The sequence below is a fragment of the Piliocolobus tephrosceles genome, chromosome 5, assembly GCF_002776525.5.
Source record: "Piliocolobus tephrosceles isolate RC106 chromosome 5, ASM277652v3, whole genome shotgun sequence".
Lineage (NCBI taxonomy): Eukaryota > Metazoa > Chordata > Mammalia > Primates > Cercopithecidae > Piliocolobus > Piliocolobus tephrosceles.
Window position 1 is genome coordinate 10,311,481 of NC_045438.1, and position 20,712 is coordinate 10,332,192.

Below are 20,712 nucleotides of genomic sequence, written 5' to 3' on the forward strand. Positions count from 1 at the left end.
ATCAATTCTTGAATTTATTGCCTAATATGAGAGTGAAATTTTGCAAAATAATCACTAAAACTTACAGAAAGCATTTACTAAGTGCTTGTTTTGTGCAAGAGACTAGACTGAGTCCTTTACTTACATGATGTCACTTTAATGTAAAATACATGATTTGCCAAAGCAATATTTCCTTTCTCCAATATAGCATTCTTTCTAGATTCTGTCTTTTCTGAAAACAGATCCTTCCTCTTCCAATAACCTCAAGACATTCCATTCATATCAAGTATTCCATATAAATTCTTTCACCATCTCTAAGAGCAAAATACAAGATTGGATATTACCCTTCTGTAGAGTTGAGGACACTGTAGACAGGTACTTTCCTCAAAATTACACAGCTATCAGTAGCATCTGATCATCTCTCCATTTATTGAGCTGAAGGTATTGGGTGAGCTATTATTTTATTTAACAGACCTATTTTGTGGTCCTACTTCGTATCAGGCATTCATGCAAGAAATCAAAGACTGATTCCTTTGTGCACATCCATACAGTGTGTGCCCAGGCTGTACTGAGCACTGGAACAAGGCAGATCAGTCCCAGTCCTCAAGAGGCAGAAGCCCTGCCTGCCCTCAGGAGTTTAAGTTGGTGGGTAAACAGTGGAGTATTTGCAACCAAGGCATTTGGCTTAAGAAACAGAAGTGAAAATTATGCTTGAGAAATTTGGGTGTGAGTGAAAATGATGAAATGAGAACAAAACTATGCAAAATACATGTAGTTCAAAGGACCTCTTGGGAGAAGATGAAAGTAACATGTTATATATAAGGAAATGAGAAAGTAAATCACAAGCAGATATAATAACCTCAAAATGTTGCCTAAGCCTGGATAACAATAAACACACACACACACACACACCCTCATGCAAGTGTCTTTTTTACTCTGGAATGTACTACCCCTTGTTAGGAGAGATGCTCCTGACCCACTGTCAGTGACTACATTTTCAATTACCTTCCCATAGTGATGGGTTTGCATAGTTCCAGCTACACTCTTCAGGCCACCACGTAATCAATCTCAACTTGTAAAGGGTGACAGAAGGTCAAATGATGCAGCTGCTGTGGAAAAGAGGATGGTGGTTTCTCAAAAAAAAAAAAAAAAAAAAAAAACTGCACATGGAATTACCATGGGATCCAGCAATTCCACTTCTGGATATATATCAAAAGAATTGGATGCAGGGACTTGAACATATATTTGTACACCCATATTCATAGCAGCATTATTCATAATAGCCAAAAGGTGGAAATAAGCCAAATGTCCATCAACAGATGAATGGATAAACAAAGTGTGGTAAACACATACAATGGAATATTATTCAGCCGTAAAAAGGAGTAAAATTGTGATACATGTTACAACATGGATGAACCTTGAACATATTATGCTAGGTGAAATAAATCAATTACAAAAGTGCAAATACAGTATGATTACACTTAAATGAGGTACAATATGAGATACTTACAGGAGTCAAATTGATAGAGAGACAAAGTACAGTGGTGATTACCCAGATGTAGGGGAGGAGGTGATGAGCAGTAACTGTTTAGTTATTTCCATTTGGGGTGATGAAAAAGTCCTGGACACAGGCATGGGCAAGGACTTCATGTCTAAAACACCAAAAGCAACGGCAACAAAAGCCAAAATTGACAAATGGGATCTAATTAAACTAAAAAGCTTCTGCACAGCAAAAGAAACTACCATCAGAGTGAACAGGCAACCTACAGAATGGGAGAAAATTTTTGCAATCTACTCATCTGACAAAGGGCTAATATCCAGAACCTACAAAGAACTCAAACAAATTTACAAGAAAAAAACAAACAACCCCATCAAAAAGTGGGCAAAGGACATGTACAGACACTTCTCAGAAGAAGACATTCATACAGCCAACAGATGCATGAAAAAATGCTCATCATCACTCACCATCAGAGAAATGCAAATCAAAACCACAATGAGATACCATCTCACACCAGTTAGAATGGCAATCATTCAAAAGTCAGGAAACAACAAGTGCTGGAGAGGATGTGGAGAAATAGGAACATTTTTACACTGTTGGTGGGACTGTAAACTAGTTCAACCATTGTGGAAGATAGTGTGGCGATTCCTCAAGGATCTAGAACTAGAAATACCATTTGATCCAGTCATCCCATTACTGGGTATATACCCAAAGGATTATAAATCATGCTGCTATAAAGACACATGCACACGTATGTTTATTGCAGCACTATTCACAATAGCAAAGACTTGGAATCAACCCAAATGTCCATCAATGACAGACTGGATTAGGAAAATGTGGCACATATACACCATGGAATACTATGCAGCCATAAAAAAGGATGAGTTCATGTCCTTTGTAGGGACATGGAACCAGCTGAAAACCATCATTCTCAGCAAACTGTCACAAGAACAGAAAACCAAACACCGCATGTTCTCACTCATAGGTGGGAACTGAACAATGAGATCACTTGGACACAAGAAGGGGAACACCACACACTGGGGCCTATTGTGGGGAGGGGGTGGGGGAGGGATAGCATTAGGAGATATATCTAATGTAAATGACAAGTTAATGGGTGCAGCACACCAACATGGCACATGTATATATATGTAACAAACCTGCACGTTGTGCACATGTACCCTAGAATTTAAAGTGTAATAAAAAATAAAAATAGTCCTGGGGATGGATAGTGGTGATGGTTGGACAACAATGTGAAAATGCCTAATGCTACTGAATTATACACTTGAAAATAGTTAAAATGGTAAATTTTATATTATGTATATTTTGCTACAATAAATTTTTTTAAAATAAAGACTAATAAAGAGATGACAGGAGAGGCTGGCACACTAGAAAGAAGAACGACTGTGACCTCTAATCATAGCATCCCAGGGTTAACTAACTCTAATAGTGTGCTTCCCAGACACTGTGAGTACTTTGCAACCATTTCAATACAACCTACTTTACTGTAGACTCAATATCTTCCTCCAAATCAACTTACTTTCTAAAATGAATTTCTACTTTGCTTTTGTCCTAAGCAAAGACGTACCATACATGAAATCACGTGTCTTGTGTGCCATTCTATTTTTTTCTAACACACTCTAATAACATATAACTTAAAATAATAGATATTGATCAGCATATAACCTAAAATTATGTTTTGTGTCACACTTTGGAAAATACCACATTTCAGTTACAATATTGTTTCATTTTATACCAGTAGTTATGCAAATGACTACTAGTTTCTAAATCAAATGATGGAAAAAGAATGGGTTTGAAAATGATAAGAGGTAGATTTTAGAGCTGTGCATCCATCAAGGTTCAACAGGGAATCAATGGCACACCCAAATTAGACAAATCCCAGGAGCCTTTATTTACAAGGGGACTATTTACAAAGATGTGAGTGGGTGTGAGTAGGGTGACCATCAGTCCCAGTTGCACAGGACAAGGTGGTTTCTACCTATTATTCTGGTGTAATAATTAATAACACTACTGTCAAGCCTCTGAGCCTAAGCCAAGCCATCGCATCCCCTGTGACTTGCACATATACGCCCAGATGGCCTGAAGGAGCTGAAGAATCACAAAAGAAGTGAAAATGCCCTGCCCCTCCTTAACTGATGACATTCCACCACAAAAGAAGTGAAAATGGCCAGTCCTTGCCTTAAGTGATGACATCACCTTGTGAAAGTCCTTTTCCTGGCTCATCCTGGCTCAAAAAGCTCCCCCACTGAGCACCTTGTGACCCCCACTCCTGCCCGCCAGAGAACAAACCCCCTTTGACTGTAATTTTCCTTTACCTACCCAAATCCTATAAAACGGCCCCACCCTTATCTCCCTTTGCTGACTCTCTTTTTGGACTCAGCCCGTCTGCATCCAGGTGATTAAAAAGCTTTATTCCTCACACAAAGCCAGTTTGGTGGTCTCTTACACGGACGCACATGAGATTTTGGTGCCGTGACTCAGATCGGGGGACCTCCCTTGGAAGACCAATCCCCTGTCCTCCTGCTCTTTGCTCCATGAGAAAGATCCACCTACGATCTCGGGTCCTCAGACCCACCAGCCCAAGGAACATCTCGCGAACATCTCACCAATTTTAAATCGGGTAAGCAGTCTCTTTTTACTCTCTTCTCCAACCTCTCTCTCTATCCCTCAACCTTTTTCTCCTTTCAATCTTGGCACCACCTTTCAATCTCTCCCTTCTCTTAATTTCAATTCCTTTCATTTTTTGGTAGAGAAAAGGAGACACGTTTTATCTGTGGACCCAAAGCTCTGGCGCCGGTCATGGACTCGGGAAGACAGCCTTCCCTTGGTGTTTAATCATTGCAGGGACACCTCTCTGATTACTCACCCACGTTTCAGAGGTGTCTGACCACGCCTCAGGGACACCTGCCTTTGTCCTTCACCCTTAGCAGCAAGTCCCGCTTTTCTGGGGGAGGGGCAAGAACCCTGACCCCTTCTCTCCCTGTCTCTACCCCTTCTCTGCTTTTCTGGGGGGCAAGAACCTCCCAACCCCTTATTTCTGCATCCTGACCTCTTATCTTTGCATCCCCAACCCCTTGGTTCCACGCCCCAACTTATCTCTGTGCCCCCCCATCCCCTTATTTCTGCACCCTGACCCCTTTCCCACTTTTCTGGAGGGCAAGAACCCCCAAACTCCTTCTGTGTCTCTACTCTCTCTTTTCTCTGGGTTTGCCTCCTTCACAATAGGCAACCTTCCATCCTCCATTCCTCCTTCTTCTCCCTTAGCCTGTGTTCTCAAGAATTTAAAACCTCTTCAACTCACACCTGACCTAAAATCTAAATGCCTTATTTTCTTCTACAATGCCACTTGAACCCAATACAAATTCGACAGTAGTTCCAACTAGCCAGAAAACAGCACTTTCAATTTTTTCCATCTTACAGGACCTAAATAATTCTTGTCGTAAAATGGGCAAATGGTCTGAGGTGCCTGAGGTCCAGACATTCTTTTACACATCGGTCCCTCCCTAGCCTCTGTTCCCAATGCAACTCGTCCCAAATCTTCCTTCTTTCCCTCCCGCCTGTTCCCTCAGTCCCAACCCCAAGCGTCGCTGAGTCTTTCTAATCATCCTTTTCTACAGACCCATCTGACCTCTCACCTCCTCACCAGGCCAAGCTAGATCCCAATTTTCCTCAGCCTCCACTCCACCACCCTGTAATCCTTTTATCACCTCCCCTCCTCACACCTGGTCTGGCTCTCAGTTTTGTTCTGTGACTAGCCCTCCCCCACCTTCCCAGCAATTTCCTCTTTAAACAGTGGCTAGAGTTAAAGCTATAGTCAAGGTTAATGTTCCTTTTTCTTTATCCGACCTCTCCCAAATCAGTTAGCGTTTAGGCTCCTTTTCATCAAATATGAAAAACCCAGCCCAGTTCATGGCCCATTTAGCAGCAACCCTGAGACACTTTGCAGCCCTAGACCCTGAAAGGTCAGAAGGCTGACTTATTCTCAATATGCATTTTATTTTATTACCCAATCTGGTCCTGACATTAAATAAAACCCCAAAAATTAAATTCCGGCCCTCAAACCCCACAACAGGACTTAAAGAACCTCGCCTTCAAGGTGTACAATAATAGAGTAGAGGCAGCCAAGGAGCAACTTACTTCTGAGTTGTAATTCCTTGCCTCCACTGTGAGACAAACCCCAGCCACATCTCCAGCACACAACTCCAAACACCTGAACCGCAGCTGCCACGGGTTCCTCCAGAACCTCCTCCCCCAGGAGCTTGTTACAAGTGCTGGAAATCTGGCCACTGGGCCATGGAATGCCCACCGCCCAGGATTCCTCCTAAGCTGTGTCTCATTTGTGCGGGACCCCACTGGAAATCGGACTGTCCAACTCACCTGGCAGCTACTCCCAGAGCCCCTGGAGCTCTGGCCCAAGGCTGTCAGACTGACTCCTTCCCACACCTTCTAGGCTCAGCGGCTAAGGACTGATGCTGCCCCATCTCCTCAGAAGCCTCCTGGACCATCACAGACGCTTTGGGTAACTTACAGTGGAGGGTAAGCCCGTCCCCTTCTTAATCAATACGGAGCCTACCCACTCCACATTACTTTCTTTTCAAGGGCCTGTTTCCTTTGCCTCCATAACTGTTGTGGGTATTGATGGCCAGGCTTCTAAACCTCTTAAAACTCCCCAACTCTGGTGCCAACTTGGACAAGATTCTTTTATGCACTCCTTTTTAGTTATCCCCACCTGTCCGGTTCCCTTATTAGGCCAAGACATTTTAACTAAATTATCTGCTTCCCTGACTATTCCTAGGCTACAGCCACACCTCATTGCCGCCTTTTCCCCCAGTTCAAAGCCTCCTTCACATCCTCCCCTCATATCCCCCCACCTTAACCCACAATTATAAGATACCTCTACTTCCTCCTTGGTGACTGATCATGCACCCCTTACCATCTCATGAAAACCTAATCACCCTTACCCCACTCAACGCCAATATCCCATCCCACATCACTCTTTAAAAGGATTAAAGCCTGTTATCACTCGCCTGCTACAGCACGGCCTTTTAAAGCCTGTAAACTCCCCTTACAATTCGCCCATTTTACCTGTCCTAAAACCAGACAAGGCCTACAGGTTAGTTCAAGATCTGCACCTTATCAACCAAATTGTCTTGCCTGTCCATCCCATAGTGCCAAAGCCATTCACTCTCCTATCCTCAATACCTCCCTCCACAACCCATTATTCTGTTCTGGATCTCAAACATACTCTCTTTACTATTCCTTTGCACCCTTCATCCCAACCTCTCTTCGCTTTCACTTGGACTGACCCTGACACCCATCAGGCTCAGCAAATTACCTGGGCTGTACTGCTGCAAGGCCTCATGGACAGCCCCATTACTTCAGTCAAGCCCAAATTTCTTCCTCATCTGTTACCTATCTCGGCATAATTCTCACAAACACACACTTACTCTCCCTGCTGATCATGTCGGGCTAATCTCCCAAACCCCAATCCCTTCTACAAAACAACAACTCCTTTCCTTCCTAGGCATGGTTAGTGCGGACAGAATTCTTACACAAGAGCCGGTACCGCGTCCTATAGCCTTTCTGTCCAAATGACCTTACTGTTTTAGCCTAGCCCTCTGAAACTTCCACCCATCAATCTCTTCCCACACAAGGCAAATGGTTCTTAGACCAAGGAAAATATCTCCTTCCAGCCTCACAAGCCCATTCTATTCTGTCGTCATTTCATAACCTCTTCCATGTAGGTTACAAGCTGCTAGCCCACCTCTTAGAACCTCTCACTTCCTTTCCATCATGGAAATCTATCCTCAAGGAGATCACTTCTCAGTGTTCCATCTGCTATTCTACTACTCCTCAGGGATTATTCAGGCCCCCTCCCTTCCCTACACATCAAGCTCAGGGATTTGCCCCTGCCCAGGACGGGCAAATTGACTTTACTCATATGCCTCCAGTCAGGAAACTAAAATACCTCTTGGTCTAGGTAGACACTTTCACTGGATAGGTAGAGGCCTTTCCCACAGGGTCTGAGAAGACCACCACAGTCATTTCTTCCCTTCTGTCAGACATAATTCCTCGGTTTGGCATTCCCACCTCTATACAGTCTGATATCGGACCAGCCTTTATTAGTCAAATCACCCAAGCAGTTTTTCAGGCTCTTGGTATTCAGTGAAACCTTTATATCTTTTACTGTCCTCAATCTTCAGGAACGTAGAATGGACTAATGGTCTTTTAAAAATACACCTCACCAAGTTCAGTCACCAACTTAAAAAGGACTAGACAATACTTTTACCACTTTCCCTTCTCAGAATTCAGGCCTGTCCTCGAAATGCTACAGGTTTCAGCCCATTTGAACTCCTGTGTGGACACTCCTTTTTATTAGGTCCCAGTCTCATTCCAGACACCAGACCAACTTGGACTGCACCCAAAAAAACTTGTCATCCCTACTATCTTCTGTCTAGTCATACTCCTATTCACCATTCTCAAATACTCATAAATGCCCTGCTTGTGTTTACACTGCTGGTTTACACTGTTTCTCCAAGCCATCACAGCTGATAGCTCCTGGTGCTATCCCAAATCACCACTCAAAATTCCCTCTTAAAGTAAATAAATAATCTTTGCTGGCAGGGCTATGCTGAGCCTCCTTGGGCACTCTCTAATTAGATGTCCTAGGTCCTCCCAATTCTTAGTCCTTTAATACCCGTTTTTTCTCCTTCTTTTATTTGTACCTTGTATCTTCCGTTTAGTTTCTGAATTCATCCAAAACCGTATCCAGGCCATCACCAATCATTCTATACGACAAATGTTTCTTCTAACAACCCCACAATATCACCCCTTACCACAAGATCTCCCTTCAGCTTAATCTCTCCCACTCTAGGTTCCCACACTACCCCTAATCCCGCTTGAAGTAGCCCTGAGAAACATCGCCCATTCTCTCTCCATACCACCCCCAAAAAATTTTCGCCACCCCAACACTTCAACACTATTTTGTTTTATTTTTCTTATTAATATAAGAAGGCAGGAATGTCAGGCCTCTGAGCCCAAGCCAAGCCATTGCATCGCCTGTGACTTGCACGTATATGCCCAGATGGCCTGAAGGAGCTGAAGAATCACAAAAGAAGTGAAAATGCCCTGCTCTGCCTTAACTGATGACATTCCACCACAAAAGAAGTGAAAATGGCCAGTCCTTGCCTTAAGTGATGACATTACCTTGTGAAAATCCTTTTCCTGGCTCATCCTGACTCGAAAAGCTCCCCCACTGAGCACCTTGTGAGCCCCACTCCTGCCCACCAGAGAACAACCCCCCTTTGACTGTAATTTTCCTTTACCTACCCAAATCCTATAAAACGGCCCCACCCTTATCTCCCTTCGCTGACTCTCTTTTTGGACTCAGCCCGCCTGCACCTAGGTGGTTAAAAAGTTTTATTCCTCACACAAAGCCTGTTTGGTGGTCTCTTCACATGGACACGCATGACAACTACCTTTATTCTCAATGGTGCCCCAGCTTGGATAATAAGTTACGTGATTTCTCTAAGGACAGGGGAATCACAAGGGATCATGCAACAATCCAGGGTGAGTAACAGTGAAGCAGTTGCCAGCTGTAGACCCAGAGGGATGGGGGAAGGAGCAGTTACTTGTACCCAGGAGGAAAGTCTGCCTAGTGGGCCTCTCAGAGGAACTGTGCCTTTGGGTAGAGGGATACGGTCAATTTGAGGCAACATTGCAGGGAGAGAGCCAAGGAAATAAAAAAACTAACCTCATCCTGCTCTTTCTTCTCATCTCCTGCCAGAGCTCCCTTTGGGCAAGTCAGGGAGTGAGGTGTCTATTGATATAGCCTCGATGGATCAGTTTCCTGGGCTGAGAGCAGAGTGGAGGGTAGACAGTGAATCTGGAGGACCACAGTTTATGTTCTTTGACCAAGTCCTTCAACCTGTTTGAACACCAGTTTCCTTACCCTTCACATGAGGTCCTCATTCTGGTCATCTCTAAGGATCTCCCAGTTTCAACACTGTATGAAAAAGGAATATCTATTAGTCTAACAAGAATTAGGGGCGATTTCCTTCTGTTATCTACTCAGAAGCATTCTTTCCCCCACCTGAAGTGTGTTTAATGTTAATAGGAATCCTGTTGACCTGATAAATGAGAAGAGTGTCCATTAAATGACAAAAACACATGAAGCTGTAGAAATGTTAACCTTGGTATGCACCTTGGGAAGGTCAGTCCCCCTCTTGCTGAGGCAGCCAATAAGCAGAGATAGACACAAACATCATGATATCTCCCCTTTAAATGTAAATACTATTTTTAACACCAAATAGATGAGGAGCAGCAAGGAGATGAAAAGGAGAGAGGAAGATGATCATTATCACTATTGAAAGTGACTTCCACCACTTCCTCTAAGGATGCTACCTCAAGAAGTGTAAGACACTGGCTGGCTGCCTCGGACAGAGGCTGAGCAAAAGGGTGAATGTCTACATCAAGGAGCCTGCATCCATGGGAAGCCCAGGATTCTGATGGGCCTTCCGCCTGGAACAACACAATTCATTCCACAATACTGAGTGCTTACTGATAACTGGCACACACGTTAATTGCAGAGTACAAGAATTCACCAATGTAAAGGGAGAGAAGGGTTTTCTCCACCAAGAAAGTCAATAATACGTCAGGCTCATTTTATCCAGAAATCCAACACTTGCAGAGCTGGAGATTTTGACTTCTTGGCCTGCACAGATGGGAGAGGTGACATGGTGAGGAGGTGAAGTAGTGAGCACAGAAGCCAGACTGCCCAGGTTCAAATCCTGACTCTGACCTCATTAGCCATGTAACCTTGGCAGGTTACTTAACTTTTTTGCAGTTTAGCTCCTCATCAATAAAATGAGGACTGGTGCCTTCTCCTAGGACTGTTATGAGGATTAAAGTATTTAATAAGAAGCTAATAAACTTAATGAAAGCAGAACAGTATTATATATGTTTAATAAAATAAATGTTTCAATGGAAGGGCAAAGAATTGAACCCAGAAACCCTCAAACTTAAACATAAGGTGGATGGCACTGTTGCCTAAATAAAACGGAAAAGGTAAAGGTAATTTCTACTGGATTTGAGCAAGTTCCCACATAAATTTGAAAATAAATTTCCTATTATCTTTGTTTCTTTTTTCTGTGTTTTTACAGATGTTAAGAAGTATATGGCCTATGATTTTTATCTATTACAGTTGTCATACATTTATATTTATGTGAATATAAATAGACACACACTATGTGCTCAAATTCTCCTAGTGCATAATCTACTCTCTGAGGCACGTCATTCACTCATAGTGAAAAGGGTAATGAATCCAAAGACACATCAGAATTTTGGTTCTATGCCCTTTTTGAGAGACCTTAGATAAATCTAGCTTTGGGATATGTTTCACCATCTGAATATGAGATGATTTCTCAGATTCTTGTGGGGATCAAACGAGGTAATACAAGCAAAGCACTTAGAACAGTGACTCATTTTTAAATAAACAAAAACAAGCTAAATTGATGGTGTGAGGCTTTGAAGACAAAAGGCACTGCAGCTTCCCTCGTACTCTTTCTCTGGATCACTCTAGGGGAAGCCAGCTGCGTGTTGTGAGGCTGCCTGAAACACTCTATGGAGAATTCCATATGGCAGGGATCTGAGGCCTCCTGCCAGCTGTCAGCAAGGAACTGAGGCCTCTAGCCAACAGCCAGGTGAGTGTGCCATCTTAGGAGCAGTTTCCTCCAGCCCCAGTCGAGCCTTCAGATGACTACAATCCTGGCCAACATACTGACTGCAACCTCCTGAGAGATCCTGAGCCATAACCACTCAGCTAAACTGCTCCTGGATTCCTGCTCCATAGAAACACTGTAAGATAACATTCATTGTTGTTTTAAGCTGCTAAATTTTGGGGTAATTTATTACATAGCAATAGACAACTAATATAATAGGGGTTGAGTTCTTGGTCTACCTACACTGGGACCCAGAATAATAGCAAGATGAATACAGAAAGTTGAGAATGAGATTATATATAATAAGATGCTAAACTGAACACTACAGGAAACAAGACTGAGCACAATAAGGTGATCATTCTAAAGTATGAAAAATAAGCTGGAGAAAGAAGACATCAATTTACCAAAAAGAAAGTAGGGTTGGAGCTTAGTGTTTATTCAACTATTCAGCAAGTAAATGGGGCAGCAACTATGTGCTACACACTGAGCTAGGATTTTGAGCCACAAAGACAATTTTCTCAGCAATGGTTTCTGCCCCCAGAAAACACACACAACACAAGTAAATAGAATTACAACGTGAGTGATAAGTGCTCTCTGATAGTGCCCTACAGTTTTTGGAAATTAGGGAAAGCTTCCCAGATGAAGCAGTATCTAACAGAAACAGAAGGTTGGGGTTGCATTAGCCAAGCACAGAGGAAGAGGTGAAGTACAATGATCTAAGCCAAGGAAACAGCACATGCAAAGCCAGGATGACGAGAAAGTACAGCACACGACTGGAGGTTTGGACAGAGAGTCCAGGTTGGGGAGAGATAAGGCTGGCGAGGAAAGACAGGCTGGATCCTGTAGACCTTATAAGCCCTTTAAAGTGTCTGCACTACATCATAAGCAAGGGAGAGCTACCAAAGGGTTTGTTTTTTGGTTTTGTTCATTTGCTCGTTTGTTTGTTTTGAGGTAGAGTCTCCCTCTGTCACCCAGATTGGAGTGCAGTGACCCCATCACATGAACAGATCCATCAAAATTTTTAAAATGTATCTGTCTTTATCCTATTCTCTTTCATCTTTTTTAGACTTTTCCTGTTTTCCATGGTAGATACTGATTTTCTTCCTCTCTCACACACAGTTCACTGCAGCTTTGACTTCCTGGGCTCAAGTGATCCTCCTGCCTCAGCCTCCCTAGTAGCTGGGACTACAAGTGCACACCACTGAGAGTCCGGCTATTTATTTATGTATTTATTTTCATGTCTTAGTAGAGACAGGGACTGGTTGTGTATCCCAGGTTGGTCTGGAACTCCTAGCCCCAAGCAGTCCTCCCTTTCTCAGCCTCCCAGAGTGCTGGGATTACAGGTGTGAGCCACTGCTCTTGATCCCAAAGGGTTTTAAAGTCAAGTTTTGGTAGAATAAGAGCCAAGTGCAACACCATTCAAATGTACAGTGCCACCCAGTTTACAAGGCCTTCAAAGATACGCTATCTCCTTAATGCTTACCCCGGGTATGTATTATTTTAACTCCAATGCAAGGCACAAGCATCTGAGGCTCAAGAGTTTCAATGCCTCACACATTAGTTGTAAAAGGTAGAGCTGAGGCTTAAAAGAAAAGAAGGAAGAAGCAATTAAGGAAAGGCAAGTAGCTAGGGAACCAGTATGGCAGGCTGGCACAAAGAACAGTATTATATTTTGAAAGCCAGCTTCAACTATCTATTACTGTAATAGGACTTCCCTTAAAAAGCATGTTGCTACAGCGGTGTGAAAGTACGTGAATTTGGGTAAGACCCACTGTAACTACAAAGAACTAGAAAGAATTCTGACAGGTTCCTACTGCTTTCTTTACAACAGCATGTGTCCTAAGAGGTGTCTCGCTGTCCCTGATCTAAAGGGATATAATGATGATGCACATGTGATGGATACAACTCAAGACTTCACTTGTGCCCTTCATAGTATATAATTCCACTGCAGGTGAGACCAGCAATGCCTCCCAGTGACACAGGCCCCTGTCCAGCTGGCCCTGCCTGCTTCCAGCCTGTTACCCCCTAGGGTGTGTTCCTGTCTTGGTGTGGAAAGAAAATAAAAGCAGAAGCATGCATGCTAAGCAAAAGAATGGTTTAAAAACCCTCAACTGGAAAAAAAAAAAAGTCCTTAGCTGCATTCCTGAGAACACTGTTGATCATTTTCTCTGAGGCCCTTCATTTACATAATGTATCCAAGTATACATTTTCAATTACTTGTAAGAATTTCAACCAAGAATCTTACAAAACAGCAACACGAAATTCATTAGTCTCAATAACTGTTGTAATGAGTAGCAGATTGTCCTTATGGCAAATCAAATGTCTCGATATATGTCTGAGGTTTTTTTAAAGCATATTGCTTCTCATTTTTCTTTAATACTTTAGTAGTGAGAGAGGAAGAAAATGAGTATCTATCATGGAAAACAGGAAAAGGCTAAAAAAGATGAAAGAGAATAGGATAAAGACAGACACACTTCTAAAACTTTGATGGATCCGTTAATATGTAGGCGAAAGAAAACTGCAAATAAAAAATGAGTTAATTTATAATAGAGAAATCCCTTTGATAATATCTGAATCCTCTAATCAGTCTCAGTCTCAGAATCAATAAAAACGGCCAACCAGACTTTGTATGCAGAGCACCACCTAGGAGTTAAAAACTTGAACTAGGATCTGATCAAGCCTCTAGACCTACCTCCCCATTTACAAGAAATACAGAAGGCAGACGTGCAAGTTAAATGACACAACAGAGAAGCAATTAGCTAATTTCAGAATATGGTACATTCTCCAGGACAAATGACCTGTTTTCTACCACAAATCAATAGCATGAGAAGAAGAAAAGAAGGAGCAGTGAAATGATAGAGACAGAAGAGAGACAACCAAATATGACGTATGGACTTTGTTTACATCCTGATCCAAGTGAACCAACTATAAAAAAGACATCTTTAAGACAATCAGAAAATTTGAATATAATGTGAGTAATAGATACTACTAAGGACCGGTAGTTAATTTTGTTGGGTGTGATAATGGCATGGTGGTTGTGTATTTTAAAAAACATCCACTGGGTGCAGTGGCTCACATCTGTAATCCCAGCACTTTGGGAGGCCGAGGCGGGCAGATCATGAGGTCAAGAGATTGGGACCATCCTGGCCAACATGGTGGAACCCCATCTCTTCTAAAATTACAAAAATTAGCTGGGTGTGGTTGCACGTGCCTGTAGTCCCAGCTACCAGGGACGCTGAGGCAGGAGAACCGCTTGAACCCAGGAGGCAGAGGTTGCAGTGAGCTGAGGTCGTGCCACTGCACTCCAGCCTGGCAACAGAGCGAGACTCTGTATCAAAAAAAAAAAAAAAAGAAAAAAGAAAAAAAAAAATCCCTGGTGGCTGGCAAGACGGCCAAATAGGAACAGCTCCGGTCCACAGCTCCCAGTGAAATAAATGCAGAAGGCGGGTGATTTCTGCATTGCCAACTGAGGTACCTGGTTCATCTCACTGGGACTGGTTGGAGAGTGGGTGCAGCCCATGGAGGGCGAGCTGAAGCAGTGTGGGGCATTGCCTCACCCAGGAAGAGCAAGGGGTCGGGGAACTCCCTCCCCTAGCCAAGGGAAGCCAGTGTGAGGGACTGTGCCAAGAGGAATGGTGCATTCTGGCCCATATACTACACTTTTCCCATGGTTTTTGCAATCCACAGACCAGGAGATTCAGGTGCCTACACCACCAGGGCCCTGCATTTCAAGCACAAAACTGGATGGCCCTTTGGGCAGACACTGAGCTAGCTGCAGTAGTTTTTTTTCATACCCCAGTGGCACCTGGAACAACCCCTGGAAAGGGGGCTGAAGCCAGGGAGCCAAGTGGTCTAGCTCAGCGGATTCCAAGTGAACCAACTATAAAAAAGACATCTTTAAGACAATCAGAACATTTGAATATCATGTGAGTAACCTAAGATCCTCTGGCTTTAAATTCTTGCTGCCAGCACAGTAGTCTGAAGTCAACCTGGGATGCTGGAGCTTGGTAGGGGGAGGGGTGTCCACCATTACTGAGGCTTGAGTAGGTGGTTTTCCCCTCACAGTGTAAATAAAGCTGCCGGGGAGTTCAAACTGGGTGGAGCCCACCACGGCTTGGCAAAGCCATTGTAGCCAGACTGCCTCTCTAGATTCCTCTTCTCTGGACAGGGCATCTCTGAAAGAAAGGCAGCAGCCTCAATCAGGGGCATATAGATAAAACTCCCATCCCCCTGGGACAGAGCACCTGGGGGAAGGGGTGGCTATGGATGCAGCTTCAACAGGCTTAAACATTCCTGCCTGTCAGCTCTGAAAAGAGCAGCAGATCTCCCAGTACAGTGCTCGAGCTCTGCTAAGGGATGGACTGCCTCCTCAAGTGGGTCCTTGACCCCCATGCCTCCTGACTGAATGACACCTCCCAGCAGAGGGCAACAGACACCTCATACAGGAGAGGCCTGGTTGGCATCTGGTGGGTGCCCCTCTGGGATGAAGCTTCCAGAAGAAGGAGCAAGCAGCAATCTTTGCTGTTCTACAGCCTCCGCTAGTGATACCCAAGCAAACAGTGTCTAGAAGTGGACCACCAGCAAACTCCAGCAGACCTGCAGAAGAGGCGCCTGAGTGTTAGAAGGAAAACTAACAAGCAGAAAGCAATAGCATCAACATCAACAAAAAGGATATCCACACAGAAACCCCATCTGAAGGTCAACAACATCAAAGTCCAAAGGCAGATAAATCCATGAAGATGGGGAGAAACCAGCACAAAAAGGCTGAAAATTCCAAAAACCAGAATGCCTCTTCCCCTCCAAAGGATCACAACTCCTCACCAGCAAGGGAACAAAACTGAATGGAGAATGAGTTTGACAAATTGACAGAAGTAGGCTTCAGAAGGTGAGTAATAACAAACTCCTCCGGGCTAAAGGAGCATGTTTTAACCCAAAGCAAGGAAGCTAAGAACCTTGAAAAAAGGTTAGACGAATTGCTAACTAGAATAACCAGTATAGAGAAGAACATAAATGACCTGATGGAGCTGAAAAACACAGCATGAGAATTTTGTGAAACATACACAAGTATCAGCACCTGAATCGATCAAACACAAGAAAGGATATCAAGAGACTGAAGACCAACTCAATGAAATGAAGAGTGAAGACAAGATTAGAGAAAAAAGAAGAAAAAGGAACGAACAAAGCATCCAAGAAATATGGGATTATGTGTAAAGACCAAACCTATATTTGATTAGTGTACCTGAAGGTGACAGGGAGAATGGAACCCAGTTGGAAAACACTCTTCAGGATATTATCCAGGAGAAATTCCCCAACTTAGCAAGACAGGTCAATCTTCAAATTCAGGAAATACAGAGAACACCACAAAGATACTCCTCAAGAAGAGCAACCCAAAGACATATAATTGTCAGATTCACCAAGGTTGAAATGAAGGGAAAAAAATGTTAAGGGCAGCCAGAGAGAAAGGTCGGGTTACCCACAAAGGGAAGCCCATCAGACTAACAGCAGATCTCTCTGCAGAAACCCCACAAGCCAGAAGAGAGTGGGGACCAATATTCGGCTTTCTTAAAGAAAAGAATTTTCAACCCAGAATTTTATATGGCACCAAAGTAAGCTTCATAAGTGAAGGAGAAATAAAATCCTTTACAGACAAGCAAATGCTGAGAGATTTTGTCACCACAATACCTGCCTTGAAAGAGCTCCTGAAGGAAGCACTAAATATGGAAAGGAAAAACCAGTACCTGTCACTGCAAAAATGTACCAAATTGTAAAGACCATCAACACTATGAAGAAACTGCATCAACTAATGGGCAAAATAACCAGCTAACATCATGACACAATCAAATTCACACATAACAATATTAACCTTAAATGTAAACAGGATAAATACTCCAATTAAAAGGCACAGACTGGCAAATTGGATAGAAAGTCAAGACCCACCAGGGTGCTGTATTCAGGAGACCCATCTCATGTGCAAAGACACACACAGTCTCAAAATAAAGGATGGAGGAATATTTACCAAGTAAATGGAAAGCAAAAAAAGCAGGGGTTGCAATCCTAATCTCTGATAAAACAGTCTTTAAACCAACAAAGATCAAAAAAGACAAAGAAGGGCATTACATAATGGTTAAGGGATCAATGCAACAAGAAGAACTAACTGTCCTAAATATACATGCACCAAATACAGGAGCACCCAAATTCATAAAGGAAGTTCTTAGAGACCTACAAAGAGACTTAGACTCCCACACAATGATAGTGAGAGATTTTAACACCCCACTGTTAATATCAGACAGATCAACGAGACAGAAAATTAACAAAGATATTTAGAACTTGAACTCAGCTCTGGACCAAGCAGACCTAATAGGTATCTACAGAACTCTCCACCCCAAATCAACGGAATGTACATTCTCTCTTACTCTAAAATTGACCACATAATTGGAAGTAAAACACTCCTAAGTAAATGCAAAAGAATGAAAATCATAACAAACTATCTCTCAGATCACAGTGCACTCAAATTAGAACTCAGGATTAAGAAACTTGCTCAAAACTGCTCAACTACATGGAAACTGAACAACCTGTTCCTGAATGACTACTAGGTAAATAACAAAATTAAGGCAGAAATAAATAAGTTATTTGAAACCAATGAGAACAAAGACACAACATACCAGAATCTCTGGGACACAGCTAAAGCAGTGTTTAGAGGAATATTTATGCCACTAAATGCCCACAGGAGAAAGCAGAAAAGATCTAAAATCGACACCCTAATGTCACAATTAAAAGAACTAGAGAAGCAAAAGCAAACAAATTCAAAAGCTAGCAGAAGACAAGAAATAACTAAGATCAGAGCAGAACTGCAGGAGACAGAGACACAAAAAATCCCTCAAAAAATCAATGAATCCAGGAGCTGGTTTTTTTTTAAAAAGATTAACAAAATAGATAGACCACAAGTCAGACTAATAAAGAAGAAAAGAGAGAAAATCAAATAGACACAATAAAAAATGATAAAGGAGAGCTCATCACTGATCCCACAGAAATACAAAGTACCATCAAAGAATACTATACACACCTCTACGCAAATAAGCTACAAAATCTAGATGAAATGGATAAATTCCTGGACACATACAAGCTCCCAAGACTAAACAAGTAAGAAGTCGAATCTCTGAATAGACCGATAAGAAGTTCTGAAATTGAGGCAGTAATTAATAGCCTACCAACCAAAAACATACAGCCGAATTCTATCAGAGGTACAAAGAGGAGCTGGTGCCATTCCTTCTGAAACTATTCCAAACAATAGAAAAAGAGGGACTCCTCCCTAACTCATTTTATGAGGCCAGCATCATTCTGATACCAAAACCTGGCAGAGACACAACAAAAAAAGAAAATTTCAGGCCAATATCCCTGATGAACGTTGATGTGAAAATCCTCAATAAAATACTGGCAAACCGATTCCAGCAGCACATCAAAAAGCTTATCCACCATGATCAATTTGGTTTCATCCCTGAGATGCAAGGCTGCTTCAACATACACAAATCAATAAACATAATCCATGACATAAAGTGAACCAATGACAAAAACCACATTAATACCTCAACAGATGCAGAAAAGGCCTTCGATAAAATTCAACACCCCTTCATGCTAAAAACTCTCAATAAACTAGGTATTGAGGGAACATATATCAGTAAAAGCTATTTATGACAAACCCACAGCCAATATCATACTGAATGGGCAAAAGCTGGAAGCATTCCCTTTGAAAACCAGCACAAGACAAGGATGCCCTCCCTCACCACTCCTATTCAACATGTATTGGAAGTTCTGGCCAGAGCAATCAGGCAAGAGAAAGAAATAACAGGTATTCAAATAGGAAGAAAAGAAGTCAAATTGCCTCTGTTTGCAGATGACATGATTGTATATTTAGAAAACCCCATCGTCCCAGCCCCAAATCTCCTTAAGCTGATAAGGAACTTCAGCAAACTCTCAGGATACAAAATCAGTGTGCAAAAACTCACAAGAATTCCTATACACAAGTAATAGACAAACAGAGAGCCAAATAATGAGTGAACTCCCATTCACAATTGCTATAAAGAGAATAAAATACCTAGGAATACAACTTACAAGGGATGTGAAGGACCTCTTTAAGGAGAACTACAAACCACTGCTCAAGGAAATAAAAGAGGACACAATCAAATGGAAAAACATTACATGCTCATGCATAGGAAGAGTCAATATCGTGAAAATGGCCATACTGTCCAAAGTAATTTATAGATTCAGTGCTATCCTCATCAAGCTACCATTGACTTCCTCCACAGAATTAGAAAAAAATTACTTTAAATTTCATATGGAACCAAAAAAGAGCTTGTATGGCCAAGACAATCCTAAGCAAAAAGAACAAAGCTGGAGGCATCACGCTACCTGACTTCAAACTATACTACAATGCTACAGTAACCAAAACAGCATGGTAGTGGTACTAAACAGATACATAGACCAATGGAACAGAACAGAGGCCTCAGAAATAACACCACACATCTACAACCATCTGATCTTTGACTAACCTTGCAAAAACAAGCAATGGCGAAAGGATTCCCTATTTAATGAATGGTGTTGGGAAAACTGGCTAGCCATATGCAGAAAACTGAAAGTGGGCCCCTTCCTTACACCATATACAAAAATTAACTCAAGATGCATTAAAGACTTAAATGTAAGACCTAAAACCGTAAAAACCCTAGAAGAAAATCTAGGCAATACCATTCAGGACATAGGCACGGGCAAAGACTTCATGACTAAAACACCAAAAGCAATGGCAACAAAAGCCAAAATTGATAAATGGGATTTAATTAAACTAAAGAACTTCTGCACAGCAAAAGTAACTATCATCAGAGTGAACAGGCAACCTACAGAATGGGAGAAAATTTTCGCAGTCCATCCATCTGACAAAGGGCTAATATCCAGAATCTACAAGGAACTTAAACAAATTTACAAGAAAAAGCAACCACATCAGAAGGTGGGCAAAGGATATGAACAGACACTTCCCAAAAGAAGACACTTATGCGGACAATAAATATATGAAACAAAGCTCATCATCACTGGTCATTAGAGAAATGCAAATCAAAATCATAATGAGATACTATCTCATGCCGGTTACAACGGCCATCATTAAAAAGTCAGGAAACATGCTGGAAAGGATGTGGAGAAATAGGAACACTTTTACACTGTTGGTGGGAATGTAAATTAGTTCAACCATTGTGGAAGGCAGTGTGGTGATTCCTCAAGTATCTAGAATCAGAAATACCATTTGACCTACCAGTCTCATTACTGGGTATATACCCAAAGGATTATAAATCATTCTGCTATAAAGACACATGCACACATATGTTTATTGCAGCACTATTCACAATAGCAAAGACTTGGAACCAACCCAAATGCCTATCAATAGTATACTGGATAAAGAAAACGTGGCACATATACACCATGGAATACTATGCAGCCATAAAAAAGAACGAGTTC

At 42.2% G+C, this 20,712-nt stretch overlaps 1 protein-coding gene across 1 annotated transcript in view; it reads right to left on the minus strand.

Moving 5' to 3' along the window:
* Positions 1–20,712, minus strand: part of LOC111547271 (translation initiation factor IF-2) — a 101,497-nt gene that overhangs the window by 27,405 nt on the left and 53,380 nt on the right. The window contains exons 3-4 of the mRNA XM_023218983.2: positions 9,447–9,500; positions 9,249–9,349 (exon numbers count right to left, since the gene is read on the minus strand). The gene's annotated coding sequence lies outside the window, so the exon portion shown is untranslated. The remainder of the gene's footprint in view (positions 1–9,248; positions 9,350–9,446; positions 9,501–20,712) is intronic.